The sequence below is a fragment of the Protopterus annectens genome, chromosome 8.part0, assembly GCF_019279795.1.
Source record: "Protopterus annectens isolate FY-2018-M chromosome 8.part0, PAN1.0, whole genome shotgun sequence".
Taxonomy (NCBI): domain Eukaryota; kingdom Metazoa; phylum Chordata; order Ceratodontiformes; family Protopteridae; genus Protopterus; species Protopterus annectens.
This window is the reverse complement of record NC_056741.1, coordinates 880,660,220-880,685,326: the sequence shown is the minus strand read 5'-3', so window position 1 is coordinate 880,685,326 and position 25,107 is coordinate 880,660,220. Positions and strand designations below refer to the sequence as shown.

The following is a 25,107-nucleotide window of genomic DNA, read 5'->3' as shown; positions in this document are numbered from 1 at the left end:
GCTAGGTCCAGGTAACTTTAACTCTTAGACGCATATCAGTAGCCATGTCACAAGGTCATAAATTATTGTTAGCATTGATGTTCCTCTGATAAAACTAGGCTGTGATGATATCAGTAGCTAAATCAATAGTCCTGCCATTGTACTGAATATCTAGTACCCACCTCTCAAAACATTTTCCCATGGGAGATGTCAAGCTAACTGGCTTCTAAGTTTTGAAGTCTATTGAGCATCCCCTTTGAAATTGTTGTTATGTTAGATTCTTTCCATATCACTGGAACTGCTGTTGTTTTCAAAAGATCATTATATATGTCACAAAAGATTAGAATTAAAACATTTGAAATAATATTGTGGGTATTTGATTAAGCCTTCTTGAATTTCTTTACATTGGCTTTCTTGAATGCACTTTCAGATATGTGCATTATAATTTTAGGGCAAGTTACAGAACTCTGCATGCACTGTGTTTATTGTTTACATTGCTACGACATAATCTACAGAAGTACTTATTGAACGTGTCTGCAGTCACTCTAGGATTGGTTAACGTATTGTTATCGACTATGAGATAACATGAACTTTGTTTTTTTGCTACTTGAATTTAAATACTTATAGTACTCTTTCTTGTTACCCTAGTCACATGTCAGGTGCATCTCATATTTTGCCTTTTCAGGTTTAATAGTGATTGAAGTACTGTGGTTGATCTTTTTAATATAGTCTTGTTTCTGTGTGTAGGAAACTTTTTGTAAGTGCTAAACATCATCTTTCTATTAAGATTTAAAGATTTTAATTTGTTGCTCCACTAATCTTAGAATTTTTTTTCTGCTTATTATGTTACAGGCTACAGCTGATGTCACATGGTTAAAAAGAATCCTGTTTACTATCTGATATCCACATACTGTGTTTGTGGAGGTAAGGGCTAGATTCCAATCAACTACAATTGTGTTATTATTGGAGTTGCCTAAACAGACAGTGAAAGATGTTACTAAAGTGGCTGCATTTGTACCAGTAAAGTCCAGCAAATTTGAATGTAGAATTTCCCTTCTCCAGTTGTTCAACACAATTTAATAACAAAATATTTAACAATTGTTCAGAACTAGTTGTTGTGTACTGTCTATTTTATTTTGGGTAATTAAAGTCTCCAATAGCTATATTTTTAGTCCATTAATTCACGTATTTGTTATTGTTTTTTTTAATTACATCTGTATTTCCTGTGTTATCTGACTGGCTGTAATTCAATCTATTTTCCTGTCACTGTCATGTTGCACTTTATTTTCTGACTCACTCTTGTGTTTCTTATTATTATTATCAAGATTAGTTTGCCTGATTTTTTCCTTTCCCCTTTCATGTTATTATTGTAAGATCTTCACATGCTTTTACTGTAAAGGTGTTAAGGACTAACCTTCTCTTTTGTACTCTTAATAATATCAACAACACATTTGTTAAGCATAAAGTCTGACAGTTTTAATAAATCTACATTTTTGTCTTCTAGTCAACATTTTATGAATTTGTAAATTGTCTTAATTGCTGTAGTACTGTTATAAGTACAGGATACAACTTCATGCATTATCACCTTTAATGTTATTCAATTTGTTTAATGTGGTACAATTGGTACAGTTACCATTATTGACTTGTTCAATATTTTTGAAGACTATATCATGAGAAATACACTGTAACAAAAAGTTATACCTCAGTAAGTCTTACTCATAATTATTTACAGCATCTAGGAAATTGTGGTGATATACAAAATCTTTAACAAACTGTCCATCACTACACAGCAAAAGGAAGTTTACAGTCTGTAATAACTTTGGGATGGATATTGGTGTGTATTTGATTGTAATTTTAATATGTATTAATAATGATATACTCCAAATGTTGTTAGCAACTTAGAACAAATACTGGTAGTTTAAATGTATGACACTGGCTGTGCATAGATCTCCTCCTACCAGTCATTACACTTGTGTTTAATAGTACAGCAGTCAATTATGTAGTTACTATAGTTTTCATACTGCAGGCCAGATTCTAAAAGAAATTTGCACTCAGCATAGTGTGCAAAGGGAGGTCTTTAGCGAGCTCAGTGTGGATGCAAGTACTAAAACAAACCAAAGTATAATGTATATGCTAATAAGTAAAGTGCAGGGGCAGATGGCAGAAATGTATAAGGTTATCTGTATGAAACGCAGTATGTGTAGCCATATACGTAAGACATAAGCACATGTAGAGCAACTACTGCAGACATACTTGTCTGTGTATGTCCCAGATGTGGTCAGTGTCACTGTTACTCAACATGCCAGTAGATACTCATTGCACACATCAACTGCAGTGTGCATATGTGTCACTGTATAGCTGAGTGGTTCATTCTTTTGGGGTGGGTTGGGTATACGTCACACACCAAAACACCAAAATAAGACTGCAGAAGTGATGCATGACAGTAACACATAATTCCCATAACATACCATCAACATGCAGTGTCAGATCAGTTGCCATGGCACAGTTTGCACACCATACCAAAGCAACACCTAAAAAGTGCAAACACCATACAATATATGTGCCATTCTGGTTATTAAAGTGACAGAAGAATCTTGTGGCATCCCAGGAATTTCATAACCACCAAAGACCTCTGTGACAGTCACTGAGACATCTGAATAACATGCGATGTTAAACTTTTATTTATAACTGTATTATCTCAAAGCATTGCATAAGCCAAGATTAGCAGGATAGTATGCATGTTGGTGAATGCATGACAGCATAAGGTATCCTATATGCAAGGTGTGATCTCTCTCCCTCTCTCTCTCTCTCTATATATATATATATATATATATATATATATATATACTGGAATGCCAGTAGCATAAGCATTTCTTGATACACTGTGGAATGTATGTCTTACTCATTGGCAGGGTGTACAGAAAAACACGGCATGCCAAACACAGGAGTGCTTTAGCATGCATACCTACAGAAAAACATGGCATGCCTAACACAGGAGTGCCTTACCATGCATACCTACAGGGAAATATGGCATGCCATACACAGGATTGCCTTACCGTGCATACCTACAGAAAAACATGGCATGCCAAACACAAGAGTGCCTTACCATGCATAACTACAGAAAAAACATGGTATGCCAAACACAGGAGTGCCTTACCATGCATACCTACAGCAAAGCACAGCATGCCAAACACAGGGGTACCTTACCATGCATACCTACAGAAAAGCATGGCATGCCAAACACAGGAGTGCCTTACCATGCATACCCAGAGAAAAACACAGCATGCCAAACACAGGAGTGCCTTACCAAACATACCTACAGAAAAACACGGCATGCCAAACACAGGAGTGCCTTACCATGCATACCTACAGAAAAACATGGCATGCGAAACACAGCAGTGCTTTACCATGCATACCTACATATAAACAGGGTATGCCAAACACAGGGGTGCCTTACCATGCATACTGTGCATCCACTTGAGGCAAACAATAGGAACAGTTTCATTAGTAATGAGTTATGTAACAATTACAACAATCATGACTATGAGTATGGCCTGTGGAAGAAATGCAGTAGTAATGGATTGTACTCATTAATACCACAGTATGTTCTGCTGCTTAAAATGCTATGACAGGTTATCATTATTTGTCATACCTGTGAATAATGTATGTGATAGCTAAATTAAACAATAACATGCTTTGAGGAACACAGTAGAAAAGTAGTATTTATGCAGCATTGGTCTTGTCAAGGACCACAGACATTCCCGGTGTGCTGTGGTCAGTACAGTAGTCATCACTGCCACCAGAGAAGGGAGACACAACAACACACACACACACACACACACACACACACACACACACACACACACACACACGCACACATACGCACACACACTGGGATATCTGCCATGGTAACACTAAAGCAGATGAGGTCTTGGCAGCCTCTGTCATGTGAAGGAAACTCAGCCCTTTGGTGTTGTATGGTAGATCTGCTGGTGGTCCCCTGTGTAAGGTGGGATGCAATAGGGATCTGTGCAGTGACAGATGCCATGCTTCGCAAACCATCAGTTTGTCTCTGAGCATGGTGACCAACAACAGCTCTAAGTGCACACTGCAGCTCAGGCAGTATGGAAATTTGAGCGCATTGGAGGTGGTACACAGGATGAAGTATTTCTCAACCCAGTGGTAGCCTACTGACAATATGGATCAAAACACATGTGGCGTGGGCATTATTGTGACAGTGCCCTGTAAAAGCTGAGATAAACTGCTCCACAGAGCATGCAATCAATGCCACACTGTGTCTATGCTCAGCAAATACTGGCATGACCTGGACATGTCTGTGCTCCTGACTCTCATACAACATCAAGACTTCATGTCGTATGTGATCAGTTACATGAGCAAGTGCACCCAGGTCTGTGCCATGGCAGTGTTGTGAATACTCATGTGCCTATAACAGCAGGTGTATACTTTCTGAGATATATACACACATATCTGCCAACTGGCACATACTGTTCAACAGATATATGCTGTTCACTGTGAAACTGTGTCATCACTCAGGTAGGATCAGTTGGCCAAGGTCTGCATCATGACTACTAGCTGATGCTGCAATGCCAGCAGATTGGCTGGGGTCACTCACTTCTATATTGGGGAAATATCTTGGGCCAAAGGACTGTTGTAATTGGGCCAGGACAAAGTAAGCGCAAATGCAGTGTCCTGTGTGTCATCGACTGCTGTCTCTCTGTAATGCATAACACTCTGTATCAGGATCAGTGGAAGAGTCCAAAGAGGAAGCAGGTGGTGGATTAGCTCCAATTTCAGAGACAGAGACAGAAATGCAAGCACGTGTACACATGTCCACATAAGAAGTATGTTGAAATATTGTGAAAGTCAGTTAAACCTATCTCACTGTACGCAACTGTTATACTATATGTACCTGGTCTTCATCTCCATGGCCTGACAACAGGAGAAGGCCTTATAACATTGGACATGTGAGCATCAAGCCGATAGAGGAAGCATAAGTAGACTGATATGACATATCATAACACTCACCTGGCATGTCGTTGTCCAGTCATATGTTAGGTGTTCTATGGAATGTATAGCTGCAGAAAACATGACATGCAGTTTATGTTTAACTGTAGTAATGTATGTACTGATGTGCTCTGTGTAAGGCAAGTTAAAAAATACCAAACCTCTGCATCTAGGGATGCCAGCCTCAAAGCCACCAGTGATGGTGGTGCAATGCCAGAAACTCCTGCATCTCTGTTGGTGTGGGAATGGTTGGTCCACTGACATCTGGACCATCTGACACATGATGCAGCACAGAGAATCTTGTCTGTGCAGTGATGATGATAGACCATGGATGTCCTCTCATGCTCACCAACAGCATTGACCATACAGGCTACACCCTTCCTGGTACAGTTTTTCCAGACTGGATCACCAGGAATGCCCAGGAGATTGATGCCATGTTTTCCAAGGGCATCAATTATTTAATTTTTCTAAGCTGTGAAGTTCTCATTCCATCTATGTATTACATTCATCTACAGAAAATACAAGTGTGTATGCCAAAATTGTCATCACTATCTGTGCTACTCATAACTAATACATAACTGTAGGGAACAGCTACATGCATGAACAATAAGTGGCACATCACTTAATGTCAATACACACTGCGGGGTGTATATGTGAGAATATTAAAAACAATGATCATTCAACCGATATATATATATATATTAAGGTACTGGAAAGAAAAGAAGATATGATTAATAACCATCATGTAGGCAAGTACCCATAGGTAAGCTCTGCTGTAGTGCTTCAGATATGTTTTATGACAAATGTGGACAGACCTTCCATGACAGTAATATGTGAATTATCTCAGGCAACATACAAACATGTATACAACAATGTAAATTGGAATGCAGTACACCTTAAATGAATGTTTATTGCAATGAAAGTTAAGCACACGCACATGTAAGGATAACTCAGATGTAAACAAATGAAATGACATGTCCAGCGTAGTGTCCCAATATGACACATTCAGGATTCTATAGGATACCAATTAAAATATGAGGATCAGTTGTAGATGGCCACAATGAATAATCCATCTGAGGACAGTATATTAAAACATTCTGAAAACAACAGTATTTTCAGAGGTGTAGCTGGCCCTGTGCCAGTCCCACGAACTTGATCCCCCCACTCTTCAAGTGAAAAGAGTAAAAAAAGTCTCCTGATTACTGTAGGAAGCCAAATGCCCAATCAGCCAATCACATACCATGAAATCCATGCCTCCCAACTCTCAGCAGAAGAGCAAAAAAAAACAATGTTCACATTACTGTAGGAAGCCAGTTGGCTTCCAATAGTAATCCAGTTGTTCACACCCAAACAAATCCATGCCCACCTCCCAGCTCTCAACAGAAGAGCAAAAAAAAAAACAAAATTGTTGAATTGAAGTGCCTTTCTCTACTGGCATTTTGGTACAGAAAGTGCAGAGCTAGCATCTCAATCGCAGCACCAAACTCTTTGCACCCAGGGCAAATAACCCACCTTTGCTATGCTGAGTATTTTACTGCAGTGTCATACCAATTACTTGTGAATGTGAGCAACAGCCAACCAGCAGACATAAATGCGCATATGTATCTGGCCATCAATTACACAGATGTATGTCAGGAGCTATGCATATTAAGGAACATGTTTGGAAATGCAGCTCAGTCTAGATTATTAGTAGGATATTTTTGGATTCCTTCACAATCTGCAGTATTCCACATTTGTTAATCTGCAACAGGAATGCATATGCTACGACTTCAGATAACAAACAGAAGACTGCCGAGGAAACAACAGTCTGAACATTCCTCTTAATTATGTTTTCTACCCATCATAAATTATGAGGTTCATTAACACAGAGTATTTCTGAATCACATTGGCATGGACAGGTGTAAATGATTACATAGTATGTTCCAGTTCCAGTTCATTTCATCTCTACCTGAAAACTGATTTCATTAACTCAGTGAGCAGTGTGTGAATTATAGCTTCAGAGAGATGAATATAACACATCCGAGTACCCAAATGGACTGAAAAGTAGACGCTACATCTTTTTCATGTGTAAGTTGCACATGAAGCTAGGATATAAGCTTACCCATGAATCATTGCAGTGATTGCTGCTTGGAACACCATCACTCAGCTGCTCCAGAGATGAACGAGACTGTATCAGACAGCTTTGCAGGCTCACCATCACTATGTAGACATTCACCAGAGGGCACCTCAGAAACCACAGGACTCATTCACTGAGATTTGTTGGACCCCACAGTATCCCTTCAGTAAGTAAGTTTCCACACTTTCACACTTCATCACTGTATGTAAAAGACTGCTTCATGAAAACTTGCGTAGATGTTGTTTTCCCTAAGCTATTGTTATATGTACTTCCCAGTTCCACCTTGACGTTACCATGTACATGTAGGTAGTATTGTACAAACAAGTACATGATTGATTCTGTGTAAATCAGTATGGTGAAGAAATAGGCCCATTGTAATCTAACTGTGTAAGTCAAACAAAGCTGAAATAAACAGTAATTTTGTTCTCCCTTGCAATTTCTTAGCAAGAAAACTAGTACCTGTCTAACTCTAAGATGGAAGTGTAAGCCATGTAAGACTCAGTATTTATTTATTTATTTAACATTTGTATAGTCAGGTAGGTGAACTGGTGTACTGGCCCTTTTCAGTCATGACCCAGAAAGGTATATAAAGTATAGTAAGTAAGATAAATGGTACATTTAGGTATATCTGCAGTTCGATTAACACTGATTAGTATACATCGAGTATTTACAGTAATGTATTCATACAGTTCAGTGGAACAGATCAAGTATTTACATGCTATAGATGCAAGTAATAATAGTATTTACATTTTTACAGTATTTACAATCGAGAAGCATTCATATCACAGTTGTTTAGTTAGTTACAAAGACAAATAGTTAACCAAGAGATTGCGCAGTGCAGCTGAGGCTGACTATGAGCCAGTTTCATGTTTTTTAACGTATTCTCTTAAACTCGGTTTAAATTGCAGTATAGGTTTCTGATTTTCGAAATCACTTGTTAGACGGTTCCAGGTGGCAGGACTAAGTCTAAAAAAGATTATTTACCCTATAGTAATTTTAAACTGTGGTTTAACTAGTACGATATAATTTTTGGGTGTCTTTGAAGGTATAATTTTGTTCACTTACAGTAAGTGGCTTTCATTGGTGGTAGACAATATTCACATTTTAGTACTTTGGATAACAGAGCTTCATAGAAGAGTTGCTCTATTTGTGAGAGTTAGTCGATTACACTATTTTAGTAAGTCACAATGGTGTGACTGAGGTTCTGAACTAGGGCAAATCTAAATATTTTGTTTCCTATAGTAGGAATGTTGGAGGAATGAAGATATAAGAGGGTTAGGCCATACTCTAGTTTGGTAGTAAGAACAGTTTTGGCTATGGTTGCACATGTACTAGGAGCTAGCAGGTGTGAGTTGCTGTAACATAACTTCAGGCAGGATACTACTTTGTAATGACTTGTTCTGTATATGTAAGATTTAGTGTCAGATCAAGAACTTGTCCCAGATATTTATGTTCAGTGACATTGGATATGGGTGAGTTGTGATTATTTGTTATTTTTATGAGTTTCAAAGTTGCCAGTTTTGGGGAGTAGAGAAGATCATAACATTTGCTTTGTTAAGGGTGGGCAGTAGCTTGTTTTCAGTAGCCCAATTACAGATGGTAGCGAATTTGTCCTGGTGTTTAGCCTCAAGAGTACTATATATCTTGTTAGAGTCGAGCAGCAGTACACATTACTAAATTGAATGTGGGAAGGTGCAAGGTTATGCCTTATGTCAGAAAAATACCTTGTGGTATCCCAGTTGATAAAGTGTCATTAGTATTTGCATATACTTGAAAGGTACTGTCTATTTAGAGTTTTAGAACCATGAGTTTAATAAGTTTCCCAAATAAGATGTCATCATTCCTGGTTTCAAATGCCATGGTCATAGCAACAAAAATACCATAATTCATTAGGCTGTCATTTGTATTGGCGTAGATGGAACTGGGGCTGTGAACTGCATTTCACAAGCCATGCTATATATCTTAAAATAGGCCATAGCTATTAATGTGGTTTAGAAGTTGTTTATAAAACAGTTTTTGAAGATTTTATCACCTGAGCAGAGGTTAGATACAAGTCTGTATTTTTAAGTCCAGAGGGAGAGTTCCTTCTCAAAGAAGTTCCTCCTGTATACTTTGTATGTCAAGCTCTGCTAGTACTCATTACATGTCGCACATACTCTGCAAATCTGTTTTTATTATTCTATATACATATGTGTATGTATATATATATATATATATATATATATGGAAATATTCCACATAACTGAACGTTCATAATACTGAACATTTTTGCAGCAAGCAGAAGTGATCAAAACTAATTTGATCGCTTCAGCTTCCTTTTGTGTGAGATAACGGTACAGTGGGGGATAGGGAATTTTATCTTTCCCCACTGTTGTGTGATCTCAGAATTTTAATATAGTACATCTATATATATATATATATATATATATATATATATATACACACACACACACACACACACACACACACACACAGATATATGTGTGTGTGTGTGTGTGTGTGTGTGTGTGTGTGTGTGTGTGTGTGTGTGTGTGTGTGTGTGTGTGTGTGTGTGTGTGTGTGTGTGTGTGTGTGTGTGTGTGTGTGTGTGTGTGTGTGTGTGTGTGTGTGTGTGTGTGTGTGTGTGTGTGTGTGTGTGTGTGTAGGGCAGCTGGTCAAATGACCAGCTACACCAACACCTATAATATCAGCATTAAAATGCCTACACAACAAAAAAACGACACATTCTGTGCATGCTCCAGGTTTACCCCGAGCTGAGTAAACTAAATGCAAGTGTTTTTGTAGGGTGTCAAAACCCCCTGTACTCCCAATGCTGTGTGCTAATGATACATATATATGACATCTGAGAGCACACAGTCCCTAGGAAAATGGAATATTCCCTTCCTGGGGATTGCTGATCTCACGCATGTCAGTCATCTATCTGTCTCAACCAAATGGCATTGACAAAACGTTTGTGTGTGTACGCATGTAATGTTGCTGTGTCTTTTGGCTTTTCCCAGTTAGGGGTCACCACAGCGGAACTCCGGTCCGCTAATGATTGGTAGTCGATTTTTACATGCCAAGTTACCAGCCCTGACGCACAACCTTCAATGAAGGTACACCCATTCACGCATGTCTCCACGCAGAAGACGCTCTAGCTGAGAATCGAACTGGACAGCTTCTTACTGTGAAGCGACAACGCTACCACAGCACCACCACCGCGGGTATATATATATATATATATATATATATATATATATATATATATATATATATATATATATATATATATATTAATGCCCCTCAGACCCTTCTTCTGGCATTCCTTTGCCTTCTTCAATGCATATAATCCCACTTTATGCACATCTAAGTTCTACTTTTTTATCTCCACTTTCCTTGGGGTATGTGCATTACATGTGTTTCCATACACATGCCCCACTCCCCACATTATTTTTAGATACCTACTTAGTGATTTGATGATATCTTCTCAGCTGCCTAGCAGGTTCTGCAGCATTTTGATATTCCACCTATCATAGGTGCACACAATTAATATATACAGTTATGCACTCAGCTAGTTGCTACACATCTTAACATATTCAACAGTACATGTAGCCTTTAATTAATGCATTCACCACTGTTATATAATGCCAACACACATTTTTAGCATCTGCAACATATTTGTGAGTTATTCTTACATAAATATGCTGCTTGCAAAGTAGACTATTATTTCCCTTGAACTGTTAATTTCTGAATATTGCACTCATGTCTTTTAGCTTTTGTAGTTGCACCAACTAATTTAATCTGGTTTGTCCTTTGATGTTCACTGCGCACCTATTTGCAAATAACACAGTTAATCTACTTCACATATTACGTTGTGTGAAGGCAAATGCCAGTTTCTCAGCAAAGATCTGTAAATATGGTGTACCGCAGTTACTCAGTAAAGACATTCATATACGTTGTGCCACAGTACTAGAAGCTAGAGCTACTAACAGGCCATCATTACCCAGAGGCTCAAGAAAACCAAATTCAAATGTAAGCTGTTACAATTTGAGATACAATGACTTTCTACCCTGTTCCATCATTCTCACATTATCATATCACATCTGCATGAGAAGAGCAGTTTAAGTGGCCAGTGCAGCTTTTTTATTTGCTGTAAAAAATGCCAGTCATTATTATGAGTTTACTATGGCTTACCCAAACAGCAGTCATTCGAACCTCCGATGGATGAAATCACATTTTCCAAGGAGTACGTAATCGAACCAACAAAGATTGAGAATGCATGATCGAGTTGCATGGTGCACATGACCTTTTGTCATGCGATGTACTGACACTGTGAAGGGAGGTCACTCTTCAGTGAGGAACAGGGAATTTGCCCTTTTCCTCACTGTAGTGCGATCTTGGAGTTGGTACATTTAATGTGCAGGAGGTGTGGGGAGAAATCCCCCCACATGGAGGGTGTATGGAGGTGTAGCGCCCCCCTGCAAAATAGTAGAATTAATGCACCATTGACTGTAGAGTTCAATGGTACATTAATGTGCATAGCAGGAGGTGAGAGATGTCACCTCCTGCTATGTCGAATACATTGAACCACAGTTGTCGATGTATTCATTTTCGGTGTGGTTTTCTATTCGAAATTTCGAACTCAGCATTTCGGGTCAACATTTTACACAGTTGACCGAAGCTGGTTCAAAATTTCAATAGTAAACCAGTATTATGCCACCACTGTCCACTTACAAAGCAAATAAACAGCACTAATAGTTGATCCATGGAAATGTCAACATGCTTTTTATTGACACACTATAGTAAATGCTCCAATGCTAATCTTTGGAATATGCAAAGGACAGAAAAGTGTTTTTGCAGGGGTGCAAGCCCCTCAAACCTCCCACATTCCTGCTAATTATATATACTAGCTCTGAGATTGCACAATCCTCAGAGAAAGAGCACACCCCCCACCACGGAACTGTCAATTTCACAGTTGTCACCCATTTGCATATGTCAACCAAAGTGAGTCGACATTACACAGGTAGGCCATCCCAAATTTCAGTTTATGCAGGGACTTCTACATATGAATAGACAGATATATCCATATACATAGGCAGACAGACAGATATGTGCAACACATATACAAAATCATCATATGGGTAGTACTGCTATGTTTTCACATTAGAGGACTCATCTGAACTAAAAAGACAAATAAACGTATTTATATTATAGGATGTTAGAATCATAAGAAATTACGAGATTATTTGCCCTGAGGCCCTTATAAGCCTAGCCAAGAATTTAGCCCATGTATAGACAAATCATTATCCTAATATTAGTGTCAAATACAAAGAAAAAAAAAGAGAAATACATGAGTGGTGTTTCTGGCTGAACAACTGCTGACCATTGGCTACTCCTAGTACTGCTTCTTGTTCACTGGGTGTACTGATCTTGCTTATCTTCCCCAGACTAACTCCATGGCTAGTGAGGAGATCGAGGCATTCTATGGTGGTATCAGACTGCTGCAGAGGGAGTGTCTTCCCTTAATACCAAACCCCATTCTGTGCAGATACATACTGTCCAAAGGATTGGCATGCACTGGGCTTTCTGGCATATAATCCATAACTCTGTTTGTGACTCACTCATAGTTCTGTCCCCCCTGTATTCAACATGACACAACACACAGTAGGTAAATGAAGGCTGAGGGACTTTGGCTTCCTTCCCCTCTTAAACACATGCAAACAGGCAGATAATCATAACTTTTACTACAAGCAGTACCTTATTAACAGCTCATAGACCTAATCCCCTGTGCTAACTGCCAGATCGCCACCAAAATAATAATTCCATGTATATACTAAAGTAATGAAGAGTTTGAGTAAAATGTAGCCATTTCTCCTGAATGCAACAAGGAATATGTACACAAAGGCAATTAACATAACAGCAGTGTAATACTGTTACAAAATGACCACATGAGAAAAGTTTGCAAGATAATTACATTGTATGAGTTGCTGCTGCAATATTCAGCATAATTATGATGGAGAGAAGTTACAAGGTTTGAATCCTGCACCACTGCCACTAATTATGTCTAAAAGGGATAACTGACCTTAAGACCATAAAGCAAATATGCACTACTACCTTATGTTATGATCAACACTTGCCATACTCAGATAAGCTTTACACAGTGCAGCAACAGAACAAAGTTATAATTACTGGCTTCCAAGGATTTCACTAATGTTTGTATGGCAGTAATGAAAAACACTGACAGCACCAGTGTTTTGCATAGCTCTCAGAATGTTATGGCAATTGTATAAAATATAAGCTGCTCCATGCATATCATTTTGTCCACAGTTTTCAACTTCTTTGCTCAAGAAATAGGGATAAAGCTAAAGATAATGGGTGGAAGAATGCCCAAATCAGGGACTTTTTTTTAATCTGTTACCCAAATCAGGGATTTTTTTTTAATCTGTTACTTTAAAGTCACATATAAAGTTAAAAGAACAACATATTTAACATCAAGTTGTCTTTTTCCAAACAAAAAGAGTATGAAATTCGTAATAGCTAACTAATTTTCAGTAATTTATCAGAAAAGAGAAAAAAGAGGGGCATGGCAAAACAAAATGAGGCAAAATCTGGGGCATTTGAGAGATAGTCTCCAGACAGTCAGATCTCTCAGTGATAACAACTTTCAACCTATTTCTTACCACCAGACTCAGGGACCTATCCAGAAATAATCATGGGTACTTCTTTAAAATATTACTACAAGCAACATGAGAAGTTGACAGAGTAAGAGAATGTGAGTTGGCAGGCATGCTCAGAAGTAAAAGAAGTCTATAACTCTAATTATGCAAAGAAAAAACCTCTGGTATTCCACCACAGCAGAAATCCACCACAATAGAGTCCTGTGTCACCACCACCTTACTCAAATATACCAACTGCAAGATCACACCACAGTTGAGGAAATGGCAAAGTCCCGAAAATGGCCCAGTGATTTTTTTTTCCCTAAAAAAAAATCATTCTTCAGTGCTTTCAGAATTTTGCCATTTCGTGTAATGACATTCGACGAAACAGCATTCATAATTTAATGCATTCTCTAAAATAATAGGATCCCGTCTTGCCAGACATTTCATGAGAATCATACATGCCATGAGACCCAAAATCCTAAGGTATTCCCTCGCAGTGACTGAAGTCTGAGTGGAAAACCTTAGAAATAGATCTAAATAAAGATTCTAAATAAAGATCTATTTTTTTCCCTACAGAAAAAAACTCTTTGAACTGAAGTTTCTAGCTGACATCACAGGAACACAATTCTGTATGAGGGAGTCAAGAAAAACTTTTCAATCTTCGCTTGGAATCCCAGTTTGTGCAAGAGATCTCTTACCCAAGAGAGATATTTCTGACATTTTTAAAAAGACTCTGCAAAGATAAGCAGGTCATCTAAATATGGAAAAATGTCGATATTCTGCAGCTTGCAATGAGTTCTAACAGGAGCTAGTCGCTCTGTGAACACTTTTGGTGCAGTGGATAGTCCAAAGGGTAAAGCAGAGAACTGATAATTTGATCCTTACACGCAAAACCTTAAGTAAAGCCTGAAGTATGGATGAAAAAGAATGTGATGATAAGCCTATTTGAAGTCCAGTGTTACCAGGAAACTTGAAAGATGAAGAAGAGGCAGCAGGTTGTGAAGTGACATCATTTTGAATCCGGACACTGTCACAAACCGGTTTAAGAAAGAAAGAACCAGAACTGATCCCCGAGCATTTTTTTTTTTGGTACTAGGAACATCTTTGAATAAAAGCTTTTCCTCAGCTGTGAAGGAGGAACAAGTTCTATCACTCCTTGGATGTGATGAAGAACAGGTGGAAACAAAACAGTCATATGTAGGATGATGAATTAGCACTGGAAAAGGAAAAGGAAAGGAGGAATTTCCTCCCACTGTCATCTGTAACTCTGTTGAATGATTTTCACAACCCATTTGTCTGAGACCATCTGTTGCCAAAGAGAAAAATGGAGAGTCATACATTCTGGAAGAGAAAGAGGGCCAGGGTTGTAGAGGGTCACAAGGTCCCTTGAATAGCCATTCAGACTTGTTGGAGTGTCCTTGGTTTTGGGAGGTGAGAGACTTCTTTTTGGAACCTTGCCACTTCTTCTTAAATTTCTGCTTGCCTGAATTCTGTTCCGATTGTTTATTTTTTTGCCAGAACTAGATGAGGAAAAAAAAATTCTTTGGACAATTTGGTAAAGGATGGCTGATAAATCAATTCCCTAGATCAGCTTGCCGCTTTTTCATCCCACTTTTGATCATCTCTGCAGCAGAGGGGCCAAATACTAAATCTTTATCCAAGGAAGAATTAATTAAAAATCTCATTTTTAACATCATCTAGAAGGTTCTGAGAATGCAGACAAGCAAACGTCCTTAAAAAACGTACCAGTTCCCATAGCCCTGGAAGAAGTATCAACAGAGTTACATACACACTGCAAACAATGAGTAGTGACCTGTGCAACAGAAGAAACTAAGTTATTTAAAGCAGATTTTCTTCACTAGAAGAAACTTTACATAAACCATTCCTTATTTGTTTGTATCTTTCGGCTTTTCCCAGTTAGGGGTCGCCACAGCGGAGCTCCAGTCTGCTAATGATTGGCAGTTGATTTTTACATACCGGCTTGCCAGGCCTGATGCACAACCTTCAACAAAGCTATGCCCATTCACGCATGTCTCCATGGAGAAAACACTCTAGCTGAGAATCGAACCGGACAGCATCTTACTGTGAGGCGACAACGCTACCGCAGCACCACCACACTTTCATAATATGTCAGAATAAACTTTAACTAATGAGCCTGCTAATTTAAAATTCTGAAATTCAAAGATGCAGAAGTATACACTTTTTCCATACCTATCAATAATTTTCCCATCCTTATTAGAAAGAGTGAGATTGGAATTAGCTAAGTGCTTAGAAGCAGAGGAGTCAACTAAGGCTATAACTGCTTGGTCATGCTTGAGAATAGTGTATAAAAGATTAAAAGACTGAGGAACTTTTATACATCCAATCTGCCTTTTTAGTGACAGCTGACTGACTATATTGAAAATTGTAGGCAGTAAGACACAAGTCCTCTAAAGCAAACAGGACAGGAGGAAAGGGTGTAGGTTCGGAAAAATCCTTCTGTAGCAATCCATAGCATTTTTTGAGGGACTGAGAAACCTCAGTGTTTTCCCACTGAAAACATGGGTACATTCTATCAATAGTCTCAGAGAAAGAGAAACCCCAATGGGAAGAATCAGAATGTGAATTCTCCTCTGAGTCTGCATTAGAAATCTGAGGACAAAACCCTGAATCCATCCCTGTATCTTCCTGTTCACATTCAGAATCTTGAATCTCTTCAGGAAAGAAGGTATCCTTTCTCTTACAGGAAACTACTCTACAAGAAGGATCAGTAGCCTGAATCAAACCCTGAGCCAGTCCAAGCAAACTACTCCTATCCAAAGAAATTTGAGGAGTAGATACATGCTTGGTTTTCTGTTTCTTTTTGACAGAAAAAGAAAAATGGGTCCAACCATGTTACTAATAGCAGCAGCTGCTTCCCCAGGGATGGGCACAGTATTCTGACACAACAGGGAAACTTTCCCCGTTCCTTGTCACAGGACTGACAAGAGTGGTTGTCCATTACCCAGTTAGAGAACCCCAACTGCCACAGAGGACAGGGCTAACCTAAAGTCCATAGTGGCTGTAGGTGCTACACAAGAGGGGTCAAGGGTAAAAGATGAGTGATGTGAAGTACAACAAATGGCCACAGCACAGTCGCCCACCTGTGGCTGATGCAAATTGCTAGCATGCTGCAGTAACAAAGGCTGCTTGCTTAACTTTCTCTTTTTATGGCTGGAAGAAGGAGACACTATTGGAATAACAATCTGTTCCATGGTCAAGCCTAAAATGGTGCCTCTATCTTTGGGAAAACAAGCAACAATGCCAGCAAAACTACCAGTTCACAAAAGTTACTTTTTTAGCAATAAAAATACAGAAAAGGCACTTTTAAACACTATTGCAGCTTCACAACTTTAAAATAACATAATTTCTCTACAGAAAATACTTTATCAGTTAGATAACATCACATTTAAACTGACAGAAACAATGAGGGCTATGTTTAAAAGTGCATTACACTCTCAAGACAATTCATTAAAACACAACACTCCTAGCTTTAAAATAATTTTCCTCAAGAAGAAAGTAATAAAACATCAGTAAAAAATAAGAAAATGGAAGTTTTTTTTCCCAAAGGGAACTTATCTGCCCAGGAAAGCACAAGCCGACTGTCAATCCTCGAAAGCCTAAGAGGAGCGTACTGTTTGGTGACAGTAATGTTCTGAAGGACTTTGCTCCCAAACTTGTCTTTCAGTCAGTTCAGTTTGAGCTGCTTGATAGTTTGGGCACATGGAAAGTACCCTGAAGCTTTGATGGCTGTTTAGCACTTACATGCTTGGCAGGATTTAACCCATAGCTAAAGGTACTGCAGCAGTGATCAATATGAAGAATGTATTCCTTTTCAAGTTAAATTTTCTCATTCTGTACTCTCTTTTTGAAATATTTACTGAGCCAATGAAGTGCAGTTTCAAGAGGGAAATTATTACATTCATGAAGTAATTTTTTATGTCACACTCCATACTATGGAAATATACTAGTACCAGAGATGTAGCTAGTTTGCTTGGTGCTCTAGGCAATATGATATTTGATGTCTCCCACGTGACCACAGGGAGGACATGCAGACTCCGCACAGAAGGCACCCCAGCCGAGAATCGAACTGGAGAACCTCTTGCTGTGAGGTGGCAATGCTAACCGCTGCACCATCATTTTGCCTGCTGTTACTATAAAGCTATAATGAAATATCATGCCTCTCTGAGGTAAGATGCAAAATTAAAATTGCAATTAAAACATCTAAACTGCAGCACAGGATTGGAACATTGATGCATTCTCCTCACTGTGTGAGGTCTGCCCACACCACTAATTTCTAAACAACCATCAATGAGATCATGCAAATTTTAACAACAGGTAAACCCTTTAAAAAAGAAACTAACATTTTCCTTCTTCTATCATGTGTTACTTCAGACCTGCTATATGAAAACATCTGCAAAAAAAGAAAAAAAACTAATGTACTAAGATGTCAACAATATAAGCACTTTACTTTGCTAATATTTGCATACCACTTCAAGTGTTAACAAAGCAAAACTCAGAAGAAAAGTAGTGTTTCCTGCTAATATAGTTTCTTAAATTTCCCTGCAGCTTTCCATCTTTAACAAAGTGATTCATCTTGCAGTATGTTTTGCATACTTTTCCCTTCAGTGGATACACAGTATTCTATGGACATTATCTTGTGCAATACCTCTGTAATCATTTTTTCACTTGTTTTATGTAGTCATTATATCATTTTATCTTATTGTTATTTTAATTTTGTGTAGACTCATTGTTAGACCATTGCTTTTGCTTTATCTGTTTCTTACTTTTTGCCTAGGTATCTAATTAGTTTATAATTGGCATACCTTCCGTATCATTCTAAAATGAACGTGAAGGCTAATGCTGTAACATATGAGCATCTTTAACTGTCTTGTGATGGCTTGGCTGAATTTTAGTTCTAATAATAAATATTCTCAGTGCCACCTTGATTTCATTAAAGTCTTTTTAGTATGTCTCAACCTCCATCTATCTCTGTCCTTACCTCAAACAATTGGTTGAAAATTGAATTAAGGGAAGAAAAACATTCTGGATATTATTTTGACCAACACAGCACTTGGTCTGCTTAACACCTACCATCACCCTTTCCCTTGACAAACAAACCATGATAAAATTGTATTTTTAATCAAAACACAAAGTCTAGTCTTGTGCATAATACCTAAGTATTTAGGTGTTTCTTCAGCAGTGTCTAATCTTAAGTAAATAATGTCCATACCAAAAACAGCTTGGTTCAGTCCTTAAATGCCACTAATTTCAGCCTCTATGATTTTCTGTAAATTCTATAACTTCCTGGGTAGCTGCACCATAAATCATCTCCTTATGACAAAATAAAGATATTTAATATCTGCCCCTGTGGTGAAACTGTAGAACAATCAAGCTATTCTGCATAAATGGTCTTCCATATGCAACAGACATGATATATGATGGTTTACTGTACTGTGTTTCTACCCTTCAGTCTATCTAATTTTCTCAAGAAAGGTTTGTGGTTTTCCAGTGGATCCTGTTGTATCTTTATATGCATCATTTTTTTTTACTTAATTTCAGCATTATATTATATACACTGGATAATAAAATTGGTTAGAAAAAGATTAATAACATTTTAGGTTCATAGATGTTTACTAGGCTAATGACTACATGGGCCTTTTTAAGCCTAGCCATGTATCTCAAATCTGTGATAAATTCTGGTGCCTTGATAAGTGTAAGCTCAAGCTTGGGAGATGAAACATTTACAAACAGGGGCCTGGGAGATTAACCATTTACAGGCTGCCTGTGTCCATTAGAGACAAACCAGGGATGAATGTCCTGTTCCCTATCCAGTTGTCTAAATTACAGTTGAATTGGTTAGGGAGGAACTCTGCTTCACATGGATGGGGAGCCTGTCCCAGAAACAGGGTAGTCTGTGAGATACATGCCTGTCTCTCCTGCAGGTCCTATCTATATTACAGGCAAGGTTTAAGCCTTTAAAATGAATAATTCTAGTGTTGTTTGTCTTGTTGATATGCAGGAGGTCAATCAGAATGGTGTCTGACAATGCCCTGTATGCATTTAAGTATAAAATATATAGACAAGCAGTTTTACTACAAAACTGTGCTTCATGATGTGACTTTTTCAACTGTAGTCCATATATCAAAAGAGTGTGCTTAAAAAGGGGAAGTAGCCATGTGTCACTGGTATATGTTTTAGACACTGTCTTGACAGACTGGGGAAGCTAGTTTATAAAAATGAACTAAAAACATAATGTTTTCTATAAATATTCACACAGCTCAGAAAACTAATTGCTATTTTGATCAATGTCATAAGATTTCCAAAAAGTATCCCTTCAACTGCTGTAACTTTCCAGAAAGTACTGGCTGAAACAGTCATTATGTGTCAGTAGATATGACTTGTCTATAAAAAAACATGACACATGCATAGTTCATATCTCTCAACTTGGAAACATCAAAAATCTGGACAAAGGCCCATGAAAAGTAGGTACAACTGACCAAAAAGCTTGATGCTGATTAACATAAAAATGTAATACATAATTATGTAACCCCACCAACACCAGTGGAATTGTGGGATACCAGCTTTCAAATGCACATTAAAGGACAGACAAAATCTTAAAAAAAAATACAAAATAAAATCAGATTCCAGAACAATAGTCAAGCATATAACAACATCTAATAAAAGCTGCTTTTATCAGTCCTGAGATGGCTCAAAGTCCTGGAAACAATGGCAGAATCAGTGCCAGGATATATACAAGGATTCAAAGACAGAAATAAGAAGACTGTTGCATTTCACAGAACGGTTCCCCAGTTGAAATCAGTATCAATCAGGGTTCAGCTTTAATCCCACTTCTGTTAATACTGGTGATAGTCTACATCAGAAAATAGGTCAAAGGGAAGATCAGCAATGCTGCTGTATGCAGAAGATATACACTACAACAGGACCCTGCACATGAACTTCAAAAATATTAGGGGACTGAAATGCAGAACTGTAGGCACATGGAATGAAAGTGTGCACAGACTAGACAGGGGTCAAGACAGGAAATGGGATAAATGAAAAAGTGAAATAGCAGAAGAGGTTTACAGCTTCAAGTATCTTTGAAGTGTGGTTAAGGAAAAGGTAATCTGAATGAGAATGTCAACCAACCAGAACAAATTAAAATTGGGGTAGTTTGTGTAAGAATGCTGAAGAAGCTAAAAGTATGGTGCACAAAACAGTCATGTGACTAGTACTTCTTTATGACACAGAACGTGGGCAGTGAAGGCAGATCTTCTTGAGATGATGAAGAAGAAGTTCCTGAGATAGGCAGCAAGATGAATACTGTGGGGGCAAATGAGGAAATGAAGACATCATGAAGCCAAAGTACCCCAAGCTGCAAAGAAGGTCACATGTGCAGCAAAGCAGAAGATAATTTACTAAAGCCAAAATCTGGATGGATTGTATGAAGAAGGCCTATAAGAAACTGAGCGTGATGCTCAAAGGTGAGAGCGCTGCTGAACTGGGAAAGGAGACAGTTGACACCATAACCCCCTGTAAAAAATGGGGGGAGGCATAAGCACTACTGGTACTATACAGTATTGCTGCAATATTCTTAAATATGCTGCTAACATAACTAATATTGCATATTAGTATACCCTTTGCATGATATCAGACCATGGCTTTGTAATGATAGTGCAGCATCACAACAACCATAGCATGGTGTGCGGCCTTCCAGGAGAGAAAAAGGGGCCTGATACTAATAAAGTACCAAGATGAGCCCCCCAGTTCCCATGATCTAATGCTATTTATATTTATCTTCATACACAGAAGGTACAAGTGCTGCAGTGCTGGAGTTGTACACCATATTATGGACTGACACTGCCCTCAGAGGCATGGGGATCTGTGGCTTCATGAGTCAGGTGGAAGTAATGTGTAACACAGCAGAAGTCTCATTGGTATTCTACTATGATATGCTAAAAGGCACAGCACAAATCCACAATAATCCCTTTTGTTGCACTATATTACTGACAGCACAGTGAACCTGAAAACAATCATAGTGCAATTCTGCTGTCATAGCACATATTGACAAACATTATGCAGGTTTGTACAATGGTAAACACCTCTCACATTTCACAGAGTGCAGCAAGGGAATTCTACCCAAAATGCACTGGTTGCAGGATACAATTACAGTCAGACAGACAAAAGAACTCTGTACTACTGTGTTTCTAGCTGCTCTAGCAAGTAAGAAAGCATTTCCAAAATCACCTCAGATCAGGATTTTTTCTATCGGCCTGCATTTTCCTGCTGAAGGCAGCCCTCCTTACAATGGCCACTTAAATTGTGATTAAGTGCACAGAAAACAATCACGTCAATATTTTTTTCCTTTCTTTCCTTTCTACAGTGTAGACAGTTTTGCATGGAAAAAGGCTGGCCTTACCTAAGGTGTACTAAACAAGTTATATTAGTGGCTATAGAGGGGGGATTATCAGCCGAGTACCACCTCGGTATTTCTAAATCTTATATTTATTAAGCCTTCTGTAAATACAAATAGACACCAACAATACATACCGATAAACACAGACACAAATATACAGACAGAAAAGCGCACCCCCCCCAACACACACACAGAGCATTTTCTTCTTTTACAGCTCTCTGCTGCTTACCTTCATCCACTCAATGAGTCTCTTCAAAAAGTACACAGATAGTTTTAAACCCCATACTACACACCGGGTATTTTCCTTAGACTGCTCTCTATTAGTTCTTGCTATTCTTCTCTTTCTGCTAAGACTCAAAAAGCAGGTAAGACCAACAAATATTATTTACTGCATATGTAAGCAATAATGTCTAAAAGGGTGGGCATGTTTGGGATAAATAATAGACCAGTCAGTCACTGACAGTACAATAGAACTTCTGTTAGATCTTATCAACAACATATTCCACCTCATTTTCTAACTGCTGGAAAATATCATCTGCCCGCCTCAGTTTTACTAAATAACTGCTGATAGTTGCAGTCCAGCCCATAGGATTCTTTTTTCCATTTACACTCTCTGCCAACCACTACATCGCTTTTGCGCTTTTTGCTGACACTTGGGCAACCACACAGGTCCTCAGAGCTGGTGCAGTCTTTCTCTGCCCCTGGGTCAACTGTCTTGAAGTAGTCCAAGCTTCTTTTTTCCTGGAGACCCTGGCTGCTTCATTATAAACTGGTCCATGACACTGCTAAAGACTCGCCAGTGGAAATAAACTAAGCAAAACTTTACTCAAATGTCAGTCCTCTTTGGGAATCCTCAGGTCATAGCAGCCACTCCTTTACATGGCTGAATAAAACCAATTCATGCCAGAAGCTGTCCCCTGAAACAGGTAGATGAATGCAGTACAGTAGCAGACAGACAGCAGTACATGATGGACCATCGTCCATTCTGGCGTCTAACACACTCACTAGTGTGAGTGCATTGGTATGCAATTAGGTGAACAATATTTATTTAAATTACAATCACAGGCTAAACCTTGAACTGGTTTCTGCCTATCCAGACAAAACAAATGCAGCACTCCAAAAACTGACAAAAACTACCCTTCTACAAGTAATTAAAACGATAAGCGTCAGCAAGAAAGAGAAGATTCCAGTGACCTAAAACCGACTGCAATTTTGAGAATGAGCAACAGCAGGGTAGTTAGCACTTACAGAAGACTCTAGCAGGATGAAGAGGCATTTCCTGTTGCAGGTACAGATATTTACCCAAAGAAGATTTCAAGTTGGGATTAGCAATAATGGAAAAACAGAAACAGCACACCACAAAACTCATCTCACTGACAAAATGTCCTTTTTGGTTGGCTACCGCAGTGCTGCAAGTCATGGGTGGACTGCAACTGTAAAGAGTTTTTTTTTTTAATTTCTCATTTGAGTCTTCGACAGGCAGTCAGGCACTGCCTCACTATGCTAATGATATGCTGGCGATGCGCAGTGATGTCAGCCGTAACTAAAAATAGTAAGTAAAAAAAAATTGGGATTTGAAGGGGCCACTTGGGAATTCGAGACACCCCATTATTTTACCCTCAAAATGGGTAAATTTTGAGGAACTCAGTGCAGTTGAGGGCTATGGCTTGATTAACCAACCTTCCTCCATGCCTTACTTGCTATCAGGACTTGTTTTCAGAAACCAGTGTACCTGGACTTATTGATTGATACATGATGATTCAAGTTACCACCTTGATCCTGATTTGATTTCATTAATTAATTGATTGAGTGTTTGATTCAGAGACTGCCTTGACCAAGAGGAACTGCAAAACTATCCCAAAAAAAGGTCCCTCATTGTGGTGTGCAAGATATTTGAGCTGATGATTTTTCTAAGTAACTGATTTTTTGACTGAAGTGCTTTCAGCTGCAGCTTGGTGTGTTGTCTCCTTTTTCCATCTGTATCGTGATTTACCATTTAACCTCAGTACCTAAATAAGAACCCAAATAAAGGCTTCTTTTTGTCTGTCCCAAAGCTTCTTCACTATATTGCATTGTGCTTTCCTGTGCATGTGACTGAACCACCGTAATCTGTTCCCTTTGACCTTTTCTGCATTTAGAACTACTTGAGCTTCTTACTCTGTCCCACAGAGTGCATCCTACCACCTGCCTCAGGCACTTCGTCCCATCACCTCTAGCCTCCTCACCTGCCCAGGTTTCTGTACCTTACAAGTAATACTGGTCACACTACCCAGTTTCTGTACCTTACAGTAATACTGGTCACACTACCCAGGTTTCTGTACCTTACAGTAATACTGGTTACACTACCCAGTTTCTGTACCTTACAGTAATACTGGTCACACTACCCAGGTTTCTGTACCTTACAGTAATACTGATCACACTACTGTTTTATTCACCCTACTTTTCAAGTTCCTTATTATTCTTCAGTCACACTGTACCCTTAGACTCTGTGCCACTTGGCTGCATCCCCTCCACTGTACCCTTAGACTCTGTGCCACTTGGCTGCATCCCTCTGATTCTAGCTTTGACTTCTTCATTCAGACTTCCCTTCTCCTCAACCACCTGTCCCAGATAGTTGAAGCTGCTAACCTGTTCCACTATTTTCCCTTCTATCTCAATTCTCATCTTCTGATTTTCCCCATTTGCTGCCATTATGACTGTCTTAGCCTTACTCAGTTTCATCCCATGTGCATTTTGTTTTGCCTTCCATTCCACTATCATTGCTGAAGCTCTTGTTCAGAGTCTTACTATAATGTTACATTGTCTGCATACAGCAGCTTTGTTGATTTGTCCCGTCTGACCTGTTTGCTAATTTAGTCCATCACCAATACAGACTCACGGACAAACCTTGATGCGCACCCACTTTCATTGGGAAC

The 25,107-nt window shown here is 38.7% G+C and overlaps 1 protein-coding gene across 1 annotated transcript in view; it reads left to right on the top strand.

The window, feature by feature from the left end:
- Positions 1-831: 831 nt before the first annotated feature.
- CCDC120 (coiled-coil domain containing 120) overlaps positions 832-25,107 on the top strand; it is a 1,397,471-nt gene continuing 1,373,195 nt past the window's right edge. Inside the window, exon 1 of the mRNA XM_044080396.1 lies at positions 832-903. The gene's annotated coding sequence lies outside the window, so the exon portion shown is untranslated. The remainder of the gene's footprint in view (positions 904-25,107) is intronic.